This window comes from Odocoileus virginianus, chromosome 24 (genome assembly GCF_023699985.2).
Source record: "Odocoileus virginianus isolate 20LAN1187 ecotype Illinois chromosome 24, Ovbor_1.2, whole genome shotgun sequence".
NCBI classification, from domain to species: domain Eukaryota; kingdom Metazoa; phylum Chordata; class Mammalia; order Artiodactyla; family Cervidae; genus Odocoileus; species Odocoileus virginianus.
The window spans coordinates 6,950,832-6,973,322 of NC_069697.1; positions in this window are offsets into that span (position 1 = coordinate 6,950,832).

The following is a 22,491-nucleotide window of genomic DNA, read 5'->3' on the forward strand; positions in this document are numbered from 1 at the left end:
AATGAAGAATCCTATGGTTTAACCACGTTATGTAACTTTTTAAGTAATTGGATTCAAATTGGGGCCTGACTCTAGAACTCAACAATTTACTATTGATAGAGAAATTTTTACTGTGAGCATCCAAGTCATATAGCATTCAGCAATTGTTTCAAAGCAGCAATAGTAATTCATAGAGGAGTAGAGACCATGACTCCAGCAGTGGGAGCACCAAATGTTAGCCAAACCCTCCATGGATAAGGTTAAGTTAATCCAATTCCCCAGTTTAACAACAGAGACCATAGGCTAACTGTAACAGCCTAAGGGTTATGTAATTTATGGATTTGAAATCATCTATATTTTGGATCTCTGCAAAACTTATACTTAGGCAAAATAAATTGTAGAGACAGAAGGATAAAGCAGATGTATAAAGAGAATGGGTTTAGACAATACACAATTATACCAATTGAAACTTCATAGCATCACTTACCTGGTTACCTTCTGTTTTTTCTTAAAAGTTCAACCTCAACTTCCCTTCTAAGAAGTTTTTGCTATCCTCTCAAAATCAGCTGGTTTCTGCATCTAGTATTTCTTCTTTGTACAATATTACTATTTTAAAAATATTTTAAATAATTAATGTCTGTGACCTCCATGAAACTGTGTCAAGAGGGTTTCTCATTTCTGCTGCCTGGACAGTGCCTGGCACATAAAGGTCACTCAATATATTTGCGTGGTAGACACTGTGACTCAATAGAAAGAAAGAGTCATCTTAACCCTTGACTTTCTTGTCCTGGTCCTAACTATATACGGTGGTACACTGATTTTTATTTCTTAGTGACTAATAAACTACCATGCTTGTGATGATAAAAATAACTCCATATTTTCTTTATTTAGTTTCATGCAGTTCTATTTCTTGAAAACAAAAGAATACATAATTAGAGAATGTATATATAATACATGGTTATGTAAACAGAGAAGGAAAAATCCATAGATGTAGGAAAGTATAAATTCACATATTGCATCATGTGAAAAAATAGCACACATTCAATTAATTTATTGCTGTATGTTTAAAATGAGTGTAATTATGATTCTTGTGATACCATTATATCAAACTTCTATTTGACTAGCAGTTTAATAAATGGTAAAGTTCAAATTGAAGAATTATGTAGATTTTCTTCACTGACATCTTCTTCTTCTTCTTCCTTTTTTTTTTTTTACCCAAGGAGGGTATAAGGGGTTCAGTTCAGTTCAGTTCAGTTCAGTCACTCAGTCGTGTCTGACTCTTTGCCACCCCATGAATCTCAGCATGCCAGGCCTCCCTGTCCATCACCAACTCCAGGAGTTTACTCAAACTCATGTCCATTGAGTTGGTGATGCCATCCAGCCATCTCATCCTCTCTCGTCCCCTTCTCCTCCTGCCCCTAATCCCTCCCAGCATCAGGGTCTTTTCCAACTCTTCGCATGAGGTGGCCAAAGTATTGGAGTTTCAGCTTCAGCATCAGTCCTTCCAATGAACACCCAGGACTGATCTCCTTTAGGATGGACTTGTTGGATCTCCTTGCAGTCCAAGGGACTCTCAAGAGTCTTCTCCAACACCATAGTTCAAAAGCATCAAGTTTTTGGCGCTCCGTTTTCTTCACAGTCCAACTCTCACATCCATGCATGACCACTGTATAAGGGATTAACATTGCTTAAATAAGGAGAGAATACTTACAGGGAGTGATGTTTTATAGAAAGCTCATCTGGTTGACTGGCATGTCCACGAGAACTCCTTATTGAGGAAAATAAAGGTTTAAAAACCTTCTGTGCAACCTATCAACTCAAATGCAAATTTCCATTATGTTTTATGAATTCATTTAAATGTAAATTATAAATAATACAAAATCATAAACAAGTTTCTGGTGGCAGACAGGGAACAAACAGGTTTGTGTCTAGCACTTTAGAAGAAAGGGTTGCCTGGAACAATTTAAGCTAAGAAATGCCACACCATTGCTTTCCTTGAAATCGTGCTTCATAGGTAACAGATGGCATCACATCAATAGCTGATCGGAGAATAGCACTTGGCATTCTATCCGCTGGGTAGGAGGAAAAGAGTGTTTAAATTTTAAGGGGGAAAAAAAAACACAGCTCATGAGCAAGACTGGCATACAAATACAGAGAAAAGTGCTAAGGAAAAGAGTCACTTTTCTTTCCCTTCAATATCCAGAAAAGTGATGAACAAAAATCTATTTGTCAGAGCTCAAGTCAAATGATAAAATTTCATTTGGGCTTATTTCCCTAGGACTGGTTGTTTAGTTTCAAATCATAAGTACTGTTAGGGATATATTCCCTCCTTCCCTAGGTAAACCTACTGGGCTGTTTCTTCACATGACTTGATGTGTGGTAGAAAAATCGAGGGCTGAGGAGACTATTGGTGCTCAGCCCCATCAACTCGCCATCTTGTTACAGTACGTTATAGGCATCAGGAAAAAAATCCCGCGGTCTCTTCACTCTGTTGTCCTCTTCTCATCCCTCAGGCTGTTCATGCTGACTGGGTGTGGACCACGTCTCTCTGGGGGCCGCCATGACAGCGCGTCTGTCAAGGGTGCTGTCAGCACCTTCTGTCAAGTGCTAAGTTCTGAGTTCTTCACCCATGCTCCACTGGAGGTGACCACCAGACATCGGCTACAAAGGAGAACATTTAGAAATATTGAGTGTTAGGTGGCCTGTGGACTTGCTTTGTGTGTGTGTGTGTGTGTGTGTGTGTGTGTGTGAGAGAGAGAGAGAGAGAGAGAGAGAGAGAGAGAGAGAGAGAGAGAGAGAGAGATTTAATTGCTGACAGAGGCTGAAGTTAGTTAGTGTTAAAGCTAAAAGTGTGCTCCCCTGGTGGCTCAGACCATAAAGAATCCGCCTGCAGTGCAGGAGACCCAGGTTCAATCCCTGGGTTGGGAAGATCTCCTGGAAAAGGGAATGGCTATCCACTCCAGTATCTTGCCTGGAGAATCCCATGGACAGAGGGGCCTTGTGGGTTACAGCCCATTGAGTCTCAAAGAGTCAGACACAACTGAGTGACTAACACTAACTAAGACTGAAAGTTAGCAAATCCCAGCAGTTTCTGTTAGAACCTTGAGTTTATGAAGGTGTCTGTGGTGTATTAGGGAGAAGGCAATGGCACCCCACTCCAGTACTCTTGCCTGGAAAATCCCATGGATGGAGGAGCCTGGTAGGCTGCAGTCTATGGGGTCGCAAAGAGTCGGACATGACTAAGCAACTTCACTTTCACTTTTCACTTTTATGCATTGGAGAAGGAAATGGAAACCCACTCCAGTGTTCTTGCCTGGAGAATCCCAGGGATGGGGTCACACAGAGTTGGACATAACTGAAGTGACTTAGCAGTGGTGTATTAGCACAGGCTTTGTGAAGAAAACATCCATTACCTCTGGAAAAATAAAAGTGTAAATCAGATTTCCAATCTAAGAAATCTGGTAAGCATCCAGGCGTTTGTCTACAAAGTGAAAACAGGATATTCATGAAATCAAGATCAGGGAGAACAAATGGACAAGAAGTGTGTGTGTATGTGTGTGTGTGTGTGTGAGAGAGAGAGAGAGAGATAGAGAGAGAGAGAGAGGGAGAGAGAGAGAGAAAGATTGCTGCTCTTTCCTTTCCCTCAGAAAAGATTTCACAGTAAAACTTAAAAAAGCTCCTGGCTCTCTAGGCAGAAGATCAGGAAGGGGGAAGGAAGTACAGATGACTGGAGCTGGTAATCAAATGATAGGTCTTCCATTAATCGTCTCAGTTATGAGATCTGAAACCATCTGTAGTTAAGACAGGTAATAGGGTACCTGGAGTTGTGTTTTGTGTAGATTAGGTTCTAAAGGTAGAATTTCAAGGGAAATTCTCACATACTCCGATTCAGGCAACAGTAGTCATGGATTTTAGTATTAATCACCCTGGGCTATGTTGCCCTGCAGTAATAAACAGTCCCTAAATGTTAGCAGCTTAAACTCAAGATTCTTGTGTTCATTGGCTAGATTTACTTGCGGGTTGGCTCCACATGCCCTCTGCATTCTTCGATCCCGCCTGAGTGGGTGCTCCTCTCAGGAAGTCCCATTCTTGCTGTAGGCTGTGCTTAGTCACTCAGTCGTGTCCAACTCTTTGTGACCCATGGACTGTTGCCCACCAGGCTCCTCTGTCCTGGGGATTTTTCAGGCAAGAGTATTGGAGTGGGTTGCCATTTGCTCCTCCAGGGGATCTTCCTGACCCAGGATTTGAACCCGAGTCTCCTGTGTCTCCTGCACTGCCGGCAGATTCTTTATCCGCTGAGCCATCTAGGTAGCTCATTTTGCTGTAGACAGTGAGGTGAAAAGGGGGAGCTGTTTGATGGCTCTTTGAGTTTCTGTTCTGTTAAGGAAAATTTCCCTCCTGCTCACATTCCACTGGCCCAAGCAAGTCACATAGCCAAGCATCAAGTTGATGCCAGTAGAAGATATTTACATTTCTTCCACCAGGAAAGAAGGCACTGAAAGTCACATGCAATGTGGCATGGCAGGGGCAGGGGGGCGGGGCAGGGGGGAGCATATAATGCTACCATTGCAAGTGTAGAAAATAACAAGAAAAAGATTAAAATCTGCATACAAATAGGAGCAACAATATCATCTGGCAACTTGTCCCTTGAGGTGTCACAGTGCTAATATACATATGATGATTTAGTATAGAGGTCAAGTAAGCATGACCTTGGTCCCTCTGTATGTGCAATTGATGAGGTAGTTGTGTTTGAGGAGAGGGAACATGGGATTTAACACAGGAATCACACTGTCTTCTGGGAGAGGTGCACATTTGGGGGAGGCAGTTGGGAACCAAGACTGAGTTTCCAAGAGATGCATCATTCTCGCTTTATTCTATCCCCAGGGATAATCTCTACTGACTGGAACAGCAGCCAAAATCTTCCCCACTATTGAATTTGGTAGTTTTTCCTCTCTGTCTTTTAGTGTCAATCATATATAGTGAAATTACAAAAGTTAAATATTTGTCTAATGAAATTCCATTATAGTTGAGAGGTTATGCAAGCATGTCTTCATAGGTATGTCAACTGTGACACTTACTTAACTCTTCCTACTTGACCTAGACCTGGAGAGCACAGAACAGTGTTTGCCACTTCTAATAACTCAAAACATATTTGTGTTGTGGTATATTCTGTTCTGTGGTATAGTGCAATGTTTAAAGTGTATACTCTGGAGCCAGAGTGCTTAGTTAGAGTTCTGATTTTACTACTTACCATGTGTTTCTTAAATTTTTTATGTCTCATTTTTCTCATCTGCAAAATGAAGATAATAGTTCCTATTATATAACACTTATTAAGGGTTAAGTGAATTTATACTCATGTGTGTGTGTGTGTGTGTGTGTGTGTGTGTGTGTAAATATATATAGGCTTCCCTGGTGGCTCAGTGGAAAATAACCCATGTAACAATGCAGGAGACATGGGTTCAGTCCCTGGGTTGGGAAGACTGCCTGGAGGAGAAAATGGCAACCCCCTCTAGTATTCTTGCCTGGAGAATTCCATGGACAGAGGAGCCTGGTGGGCAACAGTCCATGGGGTCAAAAAGAGTCAGACAAAACTGAGCAACTGAACATGCACACACATACACACACACACATTATCAGTTATTACAGTGTTTCAGTTCAGTTCAGTTCTGTTGTTCAGTCATGTCCAACTCTTTGCGACCCCATGAACTGCAGCACACCAGGCCTCCCTGTCCATCACCAACTGCCTGAGTCCACCCAAACCCATGTCCATTGAGTCAGTGATGCCATCCAACCATCTCATCCTCTGTCATCCCCTTCTCCTCCCGCCTTCAATCTTTCCCAGCATCAGGGTCTTTCAAATGAGTATGCTCCTTGCATCAGGTGGCCAAAGTATTGGAGTCTAGGCTTCAACATCAGTCCTTCCAATGTATACCCAGGACTGATTTCCTTTAGGATGGACTGGTTGGATCTCTTTCAGTCCAAGGGACTCTCAAGAGTCTTCTCCAATACCACAGTTCAAAAGCACCAATTTTTCGACCCTTAGCTTTCTTTATAGTCCAACTCTCACGTAGATACATGACCACTGGAAAAAACCATAGCCTTGACTAGACAGACCTTTGTTGACAAAGTAATGTCTCTGCTTTTTAATATGCTGTCTAGGTTGTTCATAACTTTCCTTCCAAGGAGGAAGCGTCTTTTAATTTCATGGCTGCAATCACCATCTGCAGTGATTTTGGAGCCCCGAAAAATAAATTCAGTCACCATTTCCACTGTTTCCCCATCTATTTGCAATGAAGTGATGGGATCAGATGCCATGGTCTTAGTTTTCTGAATGTTGAGCTTTAAGCCAACTTTTTCATCCCTCTCTTTCACTTTCATCAAGAGGCTCTTTAGTTCTTCTTCACTTTCTGCCATAAGGGTGGTGTCATCTGCATATCTGAGGTTATTGATAGTTCTCCCAGCAATCTTGATTCCAGTTTATGCTTCTTCAAGCCCAGCGTTTCTCATGATGTACTCTGCATATAAGTTAAATAAGCAGGGTGACATATACATAAATATACAGCCTTGACGTACTCCTTTTCCTATTTGGGACCAGTCTGTTGTTCCATGTCCAGTTCTAACTGTTGCTACCTGACCTGCACACAGGTTTCTCAGGAGGCAGGTCAGGTGGTCTGGTATTCACATCTCTTGAAGAATTTTCCACAGTTTAATTTTGATCCACACAGGCAAAGGCTTTTGCATAGTAAATAAAGCTGAAATAGATGTTTTTCTGGAACTCTCTTGCTTTTTCGATGATCCATCAGATGTTGGCCATTGATCTCTGGTTCCTCTGCCTTTTCTAAAACCAGCTTGACCATCTGGAAGTTCACAGTTAACGTATTGCTGAAGCCTGGCATGGAGTTTTTGAGCATTACTTTACTAGTGTGTGAGATGAGTGCAATTGTGCGGTAGTTTGAGCATTCTTTGGCATTGCCTTTCTTTGGGATTGGAATGAAAACTGACTTTTTCCAGTCCTGTGGCCACTATTGAGTTTTTCAAATTTGACATATTGAGTGCAGCACTTTCACAGCATCATCTTTTAGGATTTGAAATAGCTAAATTGGAGTTCCATCACTTCCACTAGGTTTGTTCATAGTGATGCTTCCTAAGGCCCACTTGACTTCATATTCTAGGGTGTCTGGCTCTAGGTGAGTGATAACACCATTGTGATTATCTGGGTCATGAAGATCTTTTTGTACAGTTCTGTGTATTCTTGCCACCTCTTCTTAATATCTTCTGCTTCTGTTAGGTCCATACCGTTTCTGTCCTTTATTGAGCCCATCTTTGCATGAAATGTTCCCTTGGTATCTCTAATTTTCTTGAAGAGCTCTCTAGTCTTTCCCATTCTATTGTTTTCCTCTATTTCTTTGCACTGGTCGGTGAGGAATGCTTTCTTATCTCTCCTCGCTATTCTTTGGAACTCTGCATTCAGATGCTCATATCTTTCCTTCTCCTTTGCTTTTCGTTTCTCTTCTTTTCACAGCTATTTGTAAGGCCTCTTCAGGCAGCCATTTTGTCTTTTTACAGTGTTTGGGACACATTAAAGAGTCATAAATATCAGGCATTATTATTCCAGATACATGTCTCTATTTCAGATCCAATCACCTAGAATGGTGCTTGGCATATAGCAAGTATTCAATATGTATTTGTTGAGTAAATGCATAAACCCCAGGCTTGGTCCAGGTTATTACTTCTATGACTCACCGCTTCTTAAACCAGAAATACAGGAATTATTCTTTAAGTCTCATTCTTCCTTATTCTCCAATTCCATCTATTTTTCCTCTGTAAATAAATATTTTTGTACATTTCCACTCCCGCTAAATTGGTGCACAATTCCATCATCTTCTCCCTGGACTAAGGAAGGGTCTCTTTCCTGGTCTCTGCTTCCTCCCTCGCCCTTCCAACCAATTCTCCATACAGCATGGAGGGAGATTTTCTTAAAGAGGCAGATATTGTAATAGCATTGCCTTGCTTAAAACCCTCAATGATCCCCTATCTTAGAGTATCGTCTGAAATCCTCAGTATCTCTGACAAAGCTCTGTTTGATCAGAGTCTACCAGCCTCCTCTCATGCTTTTATTTTCCTTTGCTTTTTCCACATTAGTCACTGACTTTTGTTCCATTTCTCAAACTCTTTATACTGCATCTTTCGCCCTGATCTTCACAACCAAAGACTGGATTATAATCCAGTCAATAGGCTGGATTACTACTGCTTTATCTGTTCCACCTGTCCCCCCTTAGCTCATCAATAGTCATTTAGAAAGACTGAGATTAGTAGTTGGTTCCTGAGAACAACCTTCTGTCTTTACCAGGTAAGACGTGCTTTTTTCCATGCCTTTAGATACTTCTTCTGATTTTCTTCTCCGACACTTACGCAAGAAGTATTCGTTTAAGTGGTTTTTTAAATTTATTGGAGAGATTGTTGTTGTTGTTTAGTTGATAAGTCATGTCTCTGTCTTTGTGATCCCAGGGACTATAGATCCCCTGGCTTCTCTGTCCATGGGATTTCCCAGGCAAGAATTCTGGAATATGTTGCCATTTCCTTCTGCAGGGGATCTTCCTGACTCAGGGATGGAACCTGTGTTTCCTGCATTGCTGGCAGATTCTTCACCCCTGAGCCACCAGGGAAACCCACTGGATAAATGAGTGTGGCTATTTTATTTATGTTTTTTAACCATGATTTAAAGCATGGAGGCCTCCAAAACCTAGATTAAAACCTTTCCCACTTGGATATAAAGCTCTTCAGTGAATTTCCTGTAAGAGTTTGTGCTGAATATTGCAGGTCAAAACAAATATTTGCTGGAGTCCCAGATGTAAAGATTCAAAATGCGTCTTCTAGTATAGCAGTTTGAAGACAATTAAGAAGTGGTAAGCACAAATAGTTTCTGCATTTAGTGCTTCCATGCTCAGTAACAGGAGACAAATAAAACAGATTTAACCTAGAAGTGTTACAGCACCTCCTGGGCTTGGCAGTGGATTGTGGAAGGAATCATCTGAAGACATTCTGAATTGTCCAAGCTATTGAGTTGAAGAAGACCTTTGGCAGACAGTCTCTAGGTCCAGAGCTGCACTAAGTTCCTTTGACCATTATCATGAACTTTTCAATAGGCTTCTTATAAGATATGCACTTGTATTAATGAATATTCATTAATATAACATGAGCATTTGGTATGTGCCTACATTGTGTTTTCCAAAGCAAGAGCCCATTCCTCAGGTTTAATAACTAACAATGTTTTAATAATTCATACTAGAAATATAGTATGACTGGCATGGGTTAATGCTTGCATGTTCTTTTCCCAGCCCCCAGTTTTTGTTTAATTTTAACCAGAAAAACATCAAGAAATATTTCTCACTGTATCTGCAAATATGGGAAATATGGGTCTCAAGTGAAGTTCTTCCCCAAGATGAAAATAGCAATGAACAAACTTTTAAACTTCTAAGGAATTACTATGTGTCAAGACATGGCAGTAAGAAAAAGACAAAAGATACCAGAAAATTATATCTTTGAGGCATGACCCTTTAAGTTCTCAAGTATAGTTTACAGCAGGGAGTCTGACAGTTGGCCATTTTAGAACAAATGCAGCTGAGGCTTGGTATAGAGGTTATTTGAAAATTATTTCCCCCAATATTTGCTTCTTAAGTTAAAGGACCCAAAACATATACCTTCTCCCTGCCTCCCTTAAATAGAATATTCAGTTGATCTACTTTTTAAATACACAGGTCGACTGTTCTTGGTAAAGAAAAATGACTATAAAGCCTGTAACATCTTTAACTGGTGCTTAAATTCAAGCAGCTGTCTTTCCACAGATAGCCTGGGCCGGAGAACCTCACTTAATGGAATGCTCAGGCTTTTGTTCTGAGCAGTCCCTCCCATTCTATCCTGGGAGCTAAGATTTGCATGCTTCTCCCAAATTAACTTCCGCTTTTAGAAACAAAAGTATGCGTGAGAAGCTTCTAAGATAAAATGCTCTTCTTGTTTCCTGAACTGAATTCAGTCCTGGCTGAAATATTAGTTCATGAGTTTATATCTCAAGCTAATGGGGGACAGAATTTAGCCCTTAAGCCCAATAGATTTCAGAAGCATGGATGCTTACTGTCTTCTTACCTTCGTTTTCACTGTCGAATGGTCATAAGCAACATCATCCTATTATGCACTGTTTTCCTCTGCATTTTAAGAGGCAAAGAATGCTTTTTAAGTTATTATATAAACCGTGTTTTGGTTGTCTCTAAGCGTTAAACCATGTTTATTGGGGAAAGATTTTCATCAAGCCATAAAATTTAAAGGGGTTTATTCTATCTTGCTGTCTTGAAGTGAGATGGCAATTTACTGCACTGGTCTAAAATTTTCAATAAGGAGTTCATGATCTGTGCCACAGTCAGCTCCTGGTCTTGTTTTTGCTGATTGTATAGAGCTTCTCCATCTTTGGCTGCAAATAATATAATCAATCTGATTTTAGTATTGACCATCTGGTGATGTACATGTACAGAGTCTCCTCTTGTGTTGTTGGAAGAGGGTGTTTACTATGACCAGTGTGTTCTCGGGCAAAACTCTGTTAGCCTTTGCTCTGCTTTGTTTTGTATTTCAAGGCCAAATTTGCCCGTTACTCCTGGTATCTCTTGACTTCCTACTTTGGCATTCCAGTTCCCTAAAATGAAAAGGACATCTTTTGGGGGTGTTAGTTCTAGAAGGTCTTGTAGGTCTTCAAAGAACTGTTCAAATTCAGCTTCAGCTTCTTCAGCATCTACTGCATACACTTGGATTACTGTGATGTTGAATTGTTTGCTTGGAAACGAAGAGAGATCATTCTGTCGTTTTTGAGATGGCATCCAAGTACTGCATTTCAGACTCTTTTGTTGACTATGATGGCTACTCCATTTCTTCCAAGGGATTCTTGCCCATAGTAGTAGATGTAATGGTCATCTGAGTTAAATTCACCTATTCCAGTCCATTTTAGTTCACTGATTCCTAAAATATCAATGTTCAATCTTGCCATCTCCTGTTTGACCATTTCCAATTTGCCTTGATTTATGGACCTAACATTCCAGGTTCCTATGCAATATTGCTCTTTACAGCATCAGAACTTGCTTCCATCACCAGTCACATCCACAGCTGGGTGTTCTTTTTGCTTTGGTTCCGTCTCTTCATTCTTTCTGGAGTTATTTCTTCACTGACTCCAGTAGCATATTGGGCACCTACCAACCTGGGGAGTTCATCTTTCAGTGTCCTATCTTTTTGCCTTTTCGTGCTGTTCATGGATTTCTCAGGCAAGAATACTGAAGTGGTTTGCCATTCCCTTCTCCATTGGACCACATTTTGTCAGAGCTCTCCGTCATGACCCATCCATCTTGGGTGGCCCTACATGTCATGGTTCATAGTTTCTTTGAGTTAGACAAGGCTGTGGTCCATGTGATAGGATTGGTTAGATTTCTGTGATTGTGGTTTTCATTCTATCTGCCCTCTGCTGGATAAGGATAAAAGGCTTACTGAAGCTTCCTGATGGGAGAGACTGAGTGAAGGGAAACTGGGTCTTGTTCTAATGGGCTAGGACATTCTCAGTAAATCATTAATCCAGTTTTCTATTTTTGGGTGGGGCTGTGTTCCCTCCATGTTGTTTGACCTGAGGCCATACTGTGGTGGAGGTTATGAAGATAAAAGTGACCTCCTTCAGAAGGTCCATGCTCACACTGCCAAACTCTGTGCCCCCAACCCTGCATCAGGCCACTGTTGACCCATATCTCCGCCGGAGACTCCTAGCCACTCCTGGGCAAGTCTGGGTCAGTCTCTTGTGGGGTCACTGCTCCCTTCTCCTGGGTCCTGCTGTGCGTAAGGTTCTGTCTGTGCCTCCAAGGGTCTGTTTCCCAGTCCTGTGTAAGCTCTGGCGATGCTATGATGGGGTTAGTGGGGACCTCCCCCAAGGGGGTTTATGCCACACCCAGGTCTGCTGCACCCAGGGCCTCTGCCCCTGCGGCAGTCCACTGCTGCCCTGTACCTAGACAGGAGACACCCACACACAGTTCTGTCTCAGTCTCTGTGGGGTCTCTGGGTTCTAGTGTGCACAAGGTATGTCTGAGCCCTCTGAGCATCTCTGGCAGGTACGGGGTTTGATTCCAAATGGGATTTCATCCCTCCTACCATCTTGCTGGTGCTTCTCCTTTGCCCGTGAATGTGGGGTATCTTTTTTTCGTGGGATCCAATATTCTCCAGTTGACGATAGTTCGGCAGTGACTTGTAGTTTTGGAGTTCTTGCGGGAGGAATGAGTGCACGTCCTTCTACCCGTCATCTTACACCACTCCTTATTGCAAATTTCAGGCTTAAATTGAAGAGAGTAGGGAAAACCACTAGACCACTCAGGTATGACCTAAATCAAATCCCTTACGATTATATAGTGGAAGTGACAAATAGAGTCATAGGATTAGATCTGAAAGACAGAGTGCCTGAAGAACTATGCACGGAGGTTCGTGACATTGTACAGGAGGCAGTGATCAAAAACAAGCCCAAGAAAAAGAAATGCAAAAAGGCAAAGCGGTTGGCTGAGGAGGCCTTACAAATAGCTGAGGAAAGAAGAGGCTAAAGGCAAAGGAGATAAGGAAAGATATACCCTTTTGAACAAAGCTAGTGGAGGTGATGGAATTCCAGTTGAGCTACTGCAAATCCTAAAAGATGATGCTGTGAAAGTGCTGCACTCAATATGCTAGCAAATTTGGAAAACTCAGGAGCAGCCACAGAACTGGAAAAGGTCAGTTTTAATTCCAATCCCAAAGAAAGGCAATACCAAAAAATGTTCAAACTACCACACAGTTGCACTCATCTCACATGCTAGTAAGTAACACTCAAAATTCTCCAAACCAGGCTTCAACAATACCTGAACCATGACCTTCCAGATGTACAAGCTGGATTTAGAAAAGGCACAGGAACCTGAGATCAAATTGCCAACATCCACTGTATCATCAAAAAAGCAAGAGAATTCCAGGAAAAATGTGTTTCTGCTTTATTGACTGTGCCAAAGCCTTTGACAGTGTGGATCAGAAGAAACTGTGGAAAATTTAAGAGATGTGAATACCAGACCACCTGACCTGCCTCCTGAGAAATCTGTATGCAGGTCAAGAAGCAAGAGTTAGAACCAGACGTGGAACAACAGACTGGCTCCAAATTGCAAAAGGAGTACGTCAAAGCTGTATATTGTCACCCTGCTTGTTTAACTTATATGCAAAGTATGTCACGCAAAAGGCCATGCTAGATGAAGCACAAGCTGGAATCAATATTGCTGGGAGGAATATCAATAACCCCAGATATGCAGATGATGCCACCCTTATGGCAGTTCTCGAAGAAGAACTAAAGAGCCTCTTGATGAAAGAGAAGAGTGAAAAATTTGGCTTAAAACTCAATATTCAGAAAACTAAGACCATAGCATCTGGTCTCATCACTTCATGGCAAATAGAAGGGTAACAATGGAAACAGTACCAGACTTTATTTTTCTGGGCTCTAAAATCACTGCAGATGATGACTGCAACCCTGAAATTAAAAGACACCTACTCCTTGGAAGGTAAGTTATGACCAACCTAGACAGCATATTAAAAAGCAGAGACATTACTTTGCCAACAAAAGTCCATCAAGTCAAAGCTCTGGTTTTTCCAGTATTCATGTATGTATGTGAGAGTTGGACCATAACGAAAGCTGAGTGCCAAAGAATTGATGCTTTTGAACTGTGGTGTTGGAGAAGACTCTTGAGAGACCCTGACTGCAAGGAGATCCAACCAGTCACTCCTAAAGGAAATCAGTCCTGAATATTCATTGGAAGGACTGATGCTGAAGCTGCAACTCCAATAATTTGGCCACCTTATGTGAGGAACTGACTCATTGGAACAGACCCTGACGCTGGGAGGGATTGAAGGTGGGAGGAGAAAGGGATAACAGAGGATGAGATGGTTGGATGGCATCACCGACTCGATGGACATGAGTTTGAGTAAGCTCCAGGGGTTGTTGATGGACAGGGAAACCTGGTGCGCTGCAGTCCATGGGGTTACAAAGAGTCGGACACGACTGAGCAAATGAACTAAAGGAACTGCACTGTACTGATGTAGCCTTTTCCCTTCCTCCGGGGATCTTCCCAACTCCAGGATTAAACCCATGTCTCCAGCATTTGCAGGCAGATTCTTTACCATCTGAGCCACCAGGGAAGTGCAGATATTTAGTGAAATGATTTGACTGCAGCCCCCGCCCTCAAACATGGTTTATTGCTGGGCATGAAGATTAGTAAGATCAGCTCCATCTGAAACTCTTTTTTTTTTTTTTTTGAGAAATGCAAAGTCTCTGACCTAAAATACCTCTGGTTGTGGGCCAGAAGGTATCTTTTGACAAGACTTCCTGGCTATTGTTTTCTTTGTTTAAGTGTGGGGAACACTGAGCTGTAAAATACATCAGCTGTACACTGTGGATGGTTGAGTGTCTGACTGTGGGTTTTAGAATGCCTAAATTCGAATTCTGTTTGGGAGTCCCATTAAATTGTAAATTTGCTTGGGTAAATTACCACTCTGTAGTCCATGTTTTCTCATCTGTAAAAATGAGATGTTTAAAGCATCTAAACTCATGGATTTAAATGAGTTAATATACAGAGAACATATGGAATTGCACTTGGTATATAGATAGTAAGTCTTCATAAGTACTTCTCATTATGAAAAGCTGATTTTATTTTACACAAATATTTGGCAACAATTTTGTGTTTTGCATTTATGGGAAACTCAAATAAAAATAAACCTTTACTAGAAATCCAAAGAAATCAAAAGGCTTTTTGAGAAGTGAAAAATGTTTTGTCATTATTTATTCTAAAGAAGAATAGCCTGTCTTCTGCATGTCCTGAAGTTCATGTGAATCAGAAACAAAAGAAAGAAAGAGAAAAGCCAGAGAAAATGTTTATAATATTGCAGAATTAATTTTGGGAGTCAGAGTAAGTTTGAGTACAAGTTCTAAAAGTTTGTTAGTCATGAGACTATTGATTTTTTTTTCTTTGTTTTCTTTGTAGGAAGTGCTTTTGTATCCTTAGAAATATTTATTTATCTTCCAGGTTGCAAAAATTTTCTATGTTTTCTTCTGATAATTTTATAGTTACAGTTTTTTTTTAAATCTATAATCCATTTCAGTTTATTTTTGTGTACAAGTTGAAGTTATGGTTAATGGTCATTTTTTTCCTTATAAATATATAGCTCTTCTTTCATAACTTGTTGAAAAGACTCACTGAATTACTTTGCATCCTTAGTAGACCATTCATGCCATTCTATTTCTGACTACTTTGTGGACCATCTACACATCTTCTTTACATGAACATCACTCAGTCTTGAGTATTTTAGCTTTACAGTAAGTTTTGAAAATCAGTAATATAACTCTTCTAATTCTGGCCAGACTTTGACATGTTTTTGGTTATTTATCTTCTAAGTCGCTTCAGTCGTGTCTGACTCTTTGCAATTCTGTGGACTGTAGTCCAGGCTCCTCTGTCCAGGTAAGGATACTGGAGTGGGTTGCCACTTCCTTTTCCAGGGGATCTTCCTGGTCCAGGGATTGAACCCACGTCTCTTGCTTAGTAGGCAGATTCCTTAACACCGAGTCACCAGGGGAGCCCCTCCCTCTGTTTACTGAGGTCTTCTCTAGTTCTGTTGCTGATGCTTTCTATTTATTAATGTATATCCCTCTCACATAATTTGTTAAATGTTCCCCTTGGTATTTAATATCTTGCATGCTTTGTCAATGGTAATTTTTCTTTTTTTTTTACTGTAAGTTTTTTAAAAAATTAATTTATTTATTTTAATTGGAGGCTAGTTACTTTACAATATTATGGTGGCTTTTGCCACACATTGACATGAATCAGCCATGGGTGTATGTACCAGCCATTCCAAACCCCCCTCCCATCCCATCCCTCTGCATTGTCCCAATGCACCAGCTTTGAGCACCCTGTTTCCTGTGTTGAACTTTGACTTGTCATCTATTTCACATAGGGAATAATATACATGTTTCAATGCTATTCTCTCAAATCATCCCACCCTCGCCTTCTCCTATAGAGTCCAGAAGTCTGTTCATATCTGTGTCTCTTTTGCTGTCTTCCAAGTAGGGTCATCATTACCATCTTTCTAAACTCCATATATATGCATCAACATACTGTATTGGTCTTTTTCTTTCTGACTTACTTCACTCTGTATAATAGGCTTCAGTTTCATCCACTTCATTACGACTGATTCAAATGCATTCTTTTTAGTAGCTGAGTAATATTCCATTGTGTATATGTACCACAGCTTTCTTTTTTTGTTTTTTTGTACCACAGCTTTCTTATCCATTCATCTGCCAATGGACATCTAGGTTGCTTTCATGTCCTGGCCATTGTAAACTGTGCTGCAATGAACACTGGGGTGCACATGTCTCTTTCAATTCTGGTTTCCTCGGTGTGTATGCCCAGGAGTGGGATTGCTAGGTCATGTGGCAGTTCTATTTCCAGCTTTTTTAGGAATCTCCACACTGTTTTCCATAGCGGCTGTACTAGTTTGCATTCCCACCAATAGTGTAAGAGGGTTCCCTTTTCTCCACACCCTCTCCAGCATTTATTGTTTGTGGACTTTTTGATAGCAGCCATTCTGACTGTTGTGAGATGGTCATAACCTCATTATGGTTTTGATTTGCATTTCTCTAATAACGAGTGATGTTGAGCATTTTTTCATGTGTTTATTAGCCATCTGTATGTCTTCTTTGGAGAAATGTCTAGTTCTTTGGCCCGTTGTTTTTTATTGGGTCCTTTATTTTTCTGATATTGAGCTGCATGAGCTGCTTGTATATATGTCAATGGTAATTTTAAAATTTCATTTCCCAAATATTGCTGGTTTATACAAACACAAAACTCACTTATTACCTGCTACCTACTAAAATCATTTATTAGTTCTAGTAGCATTTTGTAGATTCCTAAGGATGTTCTTTAAGTACAAAAATATCCTCTATGAAAAGATAATTTACTTTTTTGTTTCTAGTACATATTTTCCCCTTGGTTTACTGCACTTGCTAGGACTTTTAGTACAAAGATTAACGCAGTAGTAAGTGGCTGTTCTTGTCTTCTGGTGTTCCCATCTTGGGGCAAAATGTTTTTTGTTTTTCCTTATTAAGCAAGATGCTATGTCTAATTTTTTTTTTAAGATACTCTATCAATTTAAAGGGATTATCTTCTGCTCTTAGTGGGAAGTTTTTATCATGAATTAGTATTAAATTTTCAAGTGTTTTACCCACACTGATTGAGATGGTCATAATTTTTTCCCTTCTATTCTGTATATATGGTAAATAACTTTAATTGATTTCCCAATGCTAAGTTAACTTCATATTTCTGGGTGTCAACTGAAAAGTAAAATGCTCAATGTGAGAGTTGAGAGTTAAGATTTATTTGAGGCAAAATTAGGAGATCGCTTTGATGAACTGCTCTGAAGAGGTAAGGGAAAGGTTGGTATTATATCTGATTTTACTGAAGGGGCTTACATGTAGTTAAGCACACCTTTAGGCAGAGGCTTGCTTCGAGTCATGTCTCCAATGAATGATTTTAGTGCTTTTCTAGATAGGAGTAGATTCAGGAATTTGGACTTGTGAAATCTTCTCCAGGTATTTAACTATCTGAAGGCCCATTCTGCCAGTTTTTCCCAGAGCACAGAGTGCCTCATACCTGATATCCACCCTGAACTCCTTTCTAGGGCTGTTGGTCAGTGACTGCAGTGGCTAGTGAGCTAATCCTTATAGGGGCAGATGGCAAGTGACAGTTTTTATTTGACATGGAATAAACCCAACTTGTGTTATACTTTTTGTTGATCTGGAAGTGTTCCATTGTGTCCTAAAGTTTTATGGATTGTCAAAATGTTCTGCCATGTATCCTTTCATTTCATGAAATTTTGGTAACTGAAAAGGTGAATTTTCTCCTTTGGGAGAAGAAAGCTTTTCAAGAAGCTGCAACCCAAAGCCAAGTAAAATGAAAGGTGGCAGCAATATATATTCTGAAGTAACAATCACCAGTTTATTCTTTCAAGAGACTTATTATGTCTATTCCCTTTGTTCTTTACAAATCATTTCAAGATTTGGGACCTATAATTTTTGTAGGCATATAAATTTCAACTTAACTCATGACTAGTTGAGATAATCCATGTAAGACAGTGCAACTGATAACCATCAAGATTAGAAAAGGGATATGATATACATGATATATATATATATATATATATATATATATATATATCCCTATATATTAAAATATATGTTGTTTTGCAGTCACTAAATCATTTTCTGACTCTTTGTGACCCCATGGACTGCAGCATGCCAGGGCTCCCTGTCCTTTACTATCTCTCGGAGATTGCTCAAACTCATGTCCATTGAGTTGGTGATGCCATCCAACCATCTTATCCTCTATCATCCCCTTCTCTTCCTGCCTTCAATCTTTCCAAGAATCAGAATCTTTTCCAATGAGTTAGCTCTTTGCATCAGGTGGTCAAAGTACTGGAACTTCAGCTTCAGCATCAGTCCTTCCAATGAATATTCAGGGTTGATTTCCTTTAGGATTGACTGGTTTGATCTCCTTGCTGTCCAGGGGACTCTTAAGAGTCTTCTCCAGCATCACAAGTTGAAAACATCAGTTCTTTGGCACTTAGCCTTCTTTAAAGTCCAACTCTCATATCTGTATATGACTATTAGAGAAACCATAGCTTTAACTATATAGACCTTTGTGGGCAAAGTGATGTCCCTGCTTTTTAACATGATGTCTAGGTTTGTCATAGTTTTTCTTCCAAGGACTGAGCATCTTTAAATTTTGTGGCTGCAATCAATGTCAGCAGTTATTTTGGAGCCCAAGAAAATAAAATAGAACACCTTCCATTTTTTCCCCATCTATTTGCCATGAAGTGATGGCTCCCGATGCCTTGATCTCAGTTTTTTGTATGTTGTGTAAGCCAGCTTTTTCCCTTTCCTAGTATATTAACAACTAGCACAGCAATATTAACTAGTACATGGATATGCTCTATTTATTCAAGTTTAATTTTGAAAAATAAAGATAAACGTATCATCAATAGCTTTGCCAAAACCATTAAGAAAGAAACAAACAAAGCAACAGAAAATTCTTAAAAGATCAAAGTAGGATCTAGCATGGAGAAGCGAGCTATACAATATTCCCTCAAACAACCACTTTAGATAAATATCAGTTAATTCATATGTTGTCACAAAATTGCTGACTCCTAGATTTACTACATCAAGCATATTTCTCTTGGCCTTTAAAACAGCTACAGAAACCCTTAAAAGAACTAAATGAAGTTAGCCTTAAATAGATATAGTTAATCTCATAAGACTTGTTCTATTTTGTCAAAAGCTACCACTTTAAACATTAGTTATAAATTTTTTTGATTCAGAACAACATAAATTAAAACTGTCCATAGATGATATAGTATCATGAAAGAGTGAGCAGGCCTTTCTTTCCACTGTTATTTCTCTATCACCTAGTACAGTCTTTGGATGTAATGGAAGTATAACATTTATTTAAAAATGAATGAAAAATCTATCTATTTTCTTTTTAAAAGCAAATATAGTTAAAACTGAACTAACTACTGTGCTAAAATTTTTAATTTTATTCATTAAAAAATAGTTACACTACATGTATATACACATATAAGTGAAATATAAGTATTGTTTTGCTTAATTTGAATATTTAAAATTATATAATTAGTATCAAATTATACAGTCCTCAAGCAACTTTTATTTTCTCACTGTAAATATTATATTTGTGAGATTTGTGTTTATAATCATAGCTCTAATTTATTAATTTTTACAGCCCTGTGCTATTTCATTGTGTGGGTATTCCAAATGCAGGCATATAATTCCTAAATGAGATTCCCTCCAATTTTTCATATCACCATTATCACCAATCAGTATCATTCTCCTCATTTTTGTATTAATACAATGCATAAACAAACTTGAAATATCTGTGATAAATTGTCACAAAATTACCCCCAGTGAACCGCACTTCTCTGTACTCATACTCTTCTGTAATCTCCTCCTACACTGTATCTGGCCTAGCTGTTGGCATGGTTTAAGCTATTAGAGTATTAGAGATATGATGGTGTCTTAGTTCAAAAGCCCAAACTTTATGGAACATGTGGATTGTTCTTTTACCCTCTTGAGATCCCTGAAATGTAAGGTAAAGAAATCTGAGCTATGGTAATGGTGAGATCCTCTTATTGACTTTGAAGAAAATACTTCTAATGTTTTACTTTTTTCCCCTCTCTCTCTTTCTGGAGGCAATCATGATAATTTAGTTTACTTCTGAGTATTTTAAATATAGTGATGACAAATATAACAATTTTGTTTTCAGAACTCTCTTGAGGTATCAACCATTAAAAGATGAGGGTTTTGTTAAACACACACACACACACAGTGGTTTGCTGAATACTTACAGTGTTTCCACCTTCAGTATTAATTCCACTTAGTTTTAAAGGACAGACGTGCACAAAACAAGGAGCTGTTGGAAACATCTTCAAAGTGGAACAACCACAGGTGGAACTGTGGTGCCAAACACCCGCCCCCGACCTACGTGGTGGTGGTGATTTAGTCAGTCAGTCGTGTCTGACTCCTTGCGACTCTTTGCGACTCTTTGGACCGTAGCCCGCCAGGCTCCTCTGTCCATGGAATTTCCCAGGCAAGAATACTGGAGTGGGTTGCCATTTCCTTCTCCAGCTAGCATTTTCCTTTTAAGTATAGTGTTTTCTGTAATGCTTCTTGGGTACCATTTAACAAGTTAAGACAGTTTCCAATAGACCATAGTTTATAAAAACTTTAATTTTTTAACATCTTTTCCCTGTATCTGTTGTAATGATACTTCTTTTTTTCTTTCATGTTTTAGCATGGTTAGTTAAATTTTCAAATGTTAAATAATATTTTCATGTCTAAGGTAAACCAAATTTTATGTACATTGCTACATTGTGTTTGCCAATATTTTATTTAGGATTATTATGTGTATGCCTGTGAATATAACTTTTGCATTAGTTTTCTTCAGTTTTTCACATCTACTCTTGTGTTAAGATTTTATTGTCCTCATACAATGATTGCAAATACAGACATCCTTTGTTATTAATATCTAATATATACCTGGAAATATGTTGGACAGAACATATTTGCATGTTATGTGTGTGTTATATTCCATTTTTAAATGGTACAAATGCATTCTTGGACCATCCTAAGCTCTCACGCAAGTTGCTTCACCTATCACTAAAACTTACTTTTTTTCCAAATTGTATTTATGCATGTATTTTTGGCTGCGTTGGGTCTTCGCTGCCGTGTGCAGGCTTTGTCTAGTTGCAGTGAGTGGCGTCTCCCTTCCAGCTGTGGGGCACAGGCTCCTCTGGCTGCAGCGCACGGGCTCTAGGGTGTGTGAGCTCAGTAGCTGTGGTACCCGGGCTAAGTTGCCCACAGCTTACGGGGTCTTCCTGGACAGGGATTGCACCCATGCCCCCCGCACTGGTAGGTGGCTCTTAACCACTCGACCGCCAGGGAAGTCCCACTAACACTTTCTTGATTCTAAGCTATTCCATTCTACTCTAAGCTATTCTATTCTATTCTATAATAGAAAGCATCTAAAACCATTTATTCAACTATTTTCACTGTTCAGTGATGACTCTGAATGATACTTGTAAAGTGTACATTACAAAGAATATGTTCTAGCATATTAAAATAGTGAAACAATAGGTTAATTTTAACTGAACCCAATTGCTTAGCATAAGAAAACTATAGTGCCCAGGGAATATGTGGGAACATGTAATGGTTAGGCAGAATCTTTTAAAATAATAGGAGATTAAAATACTATCCTTAGGAGAAATCCAGTATAGAGTTAAACCACATTGCTTTCTATGACCATGGGTAGTGTACAAATTCAATATTTTTTCCCTGGTGTATAACTGTAGATTTTTAATAGAGAGTTTTGACTTGGATAATGAATTTGAGCAAAAATTTGTGGTTCATCATGTTGAATATTCATATCAAGAAAAGTTGTGGAGTGAGGTAAAACTTGTAGATATTTAGCTTGTTTCACAGAGTTTTAGCGTGGCATTTTCATATTTTCATATTTGAAATTTATTCTAACTTCTATTATTTTTTGGTTTACTAGTTATTTAGAAATGCTTTCTAAACTTTTCAGATATGTTTCTTTATTTTTAAAATTGTCTGTAAGTGCACTGCTTTATCATTAAGAATGTGCTCTACATGTTACCTATCCTTTGGTATTTATTTCAGTCTCATTTTATTATTTGATGCTTGATAATGTTTATGTAAATCTATCTTGTGAATTTGAAACATTGTGTAGTCTTTAATCTTGGCATTCACTGTTCTATACTTGTGTCTTCATGCCAAATTTGTTAACTGATATGTTCAAATCACCTATGCTCTTATAGACTATTTGACGAATATTCCAATTACTGGAGAAAATGTGC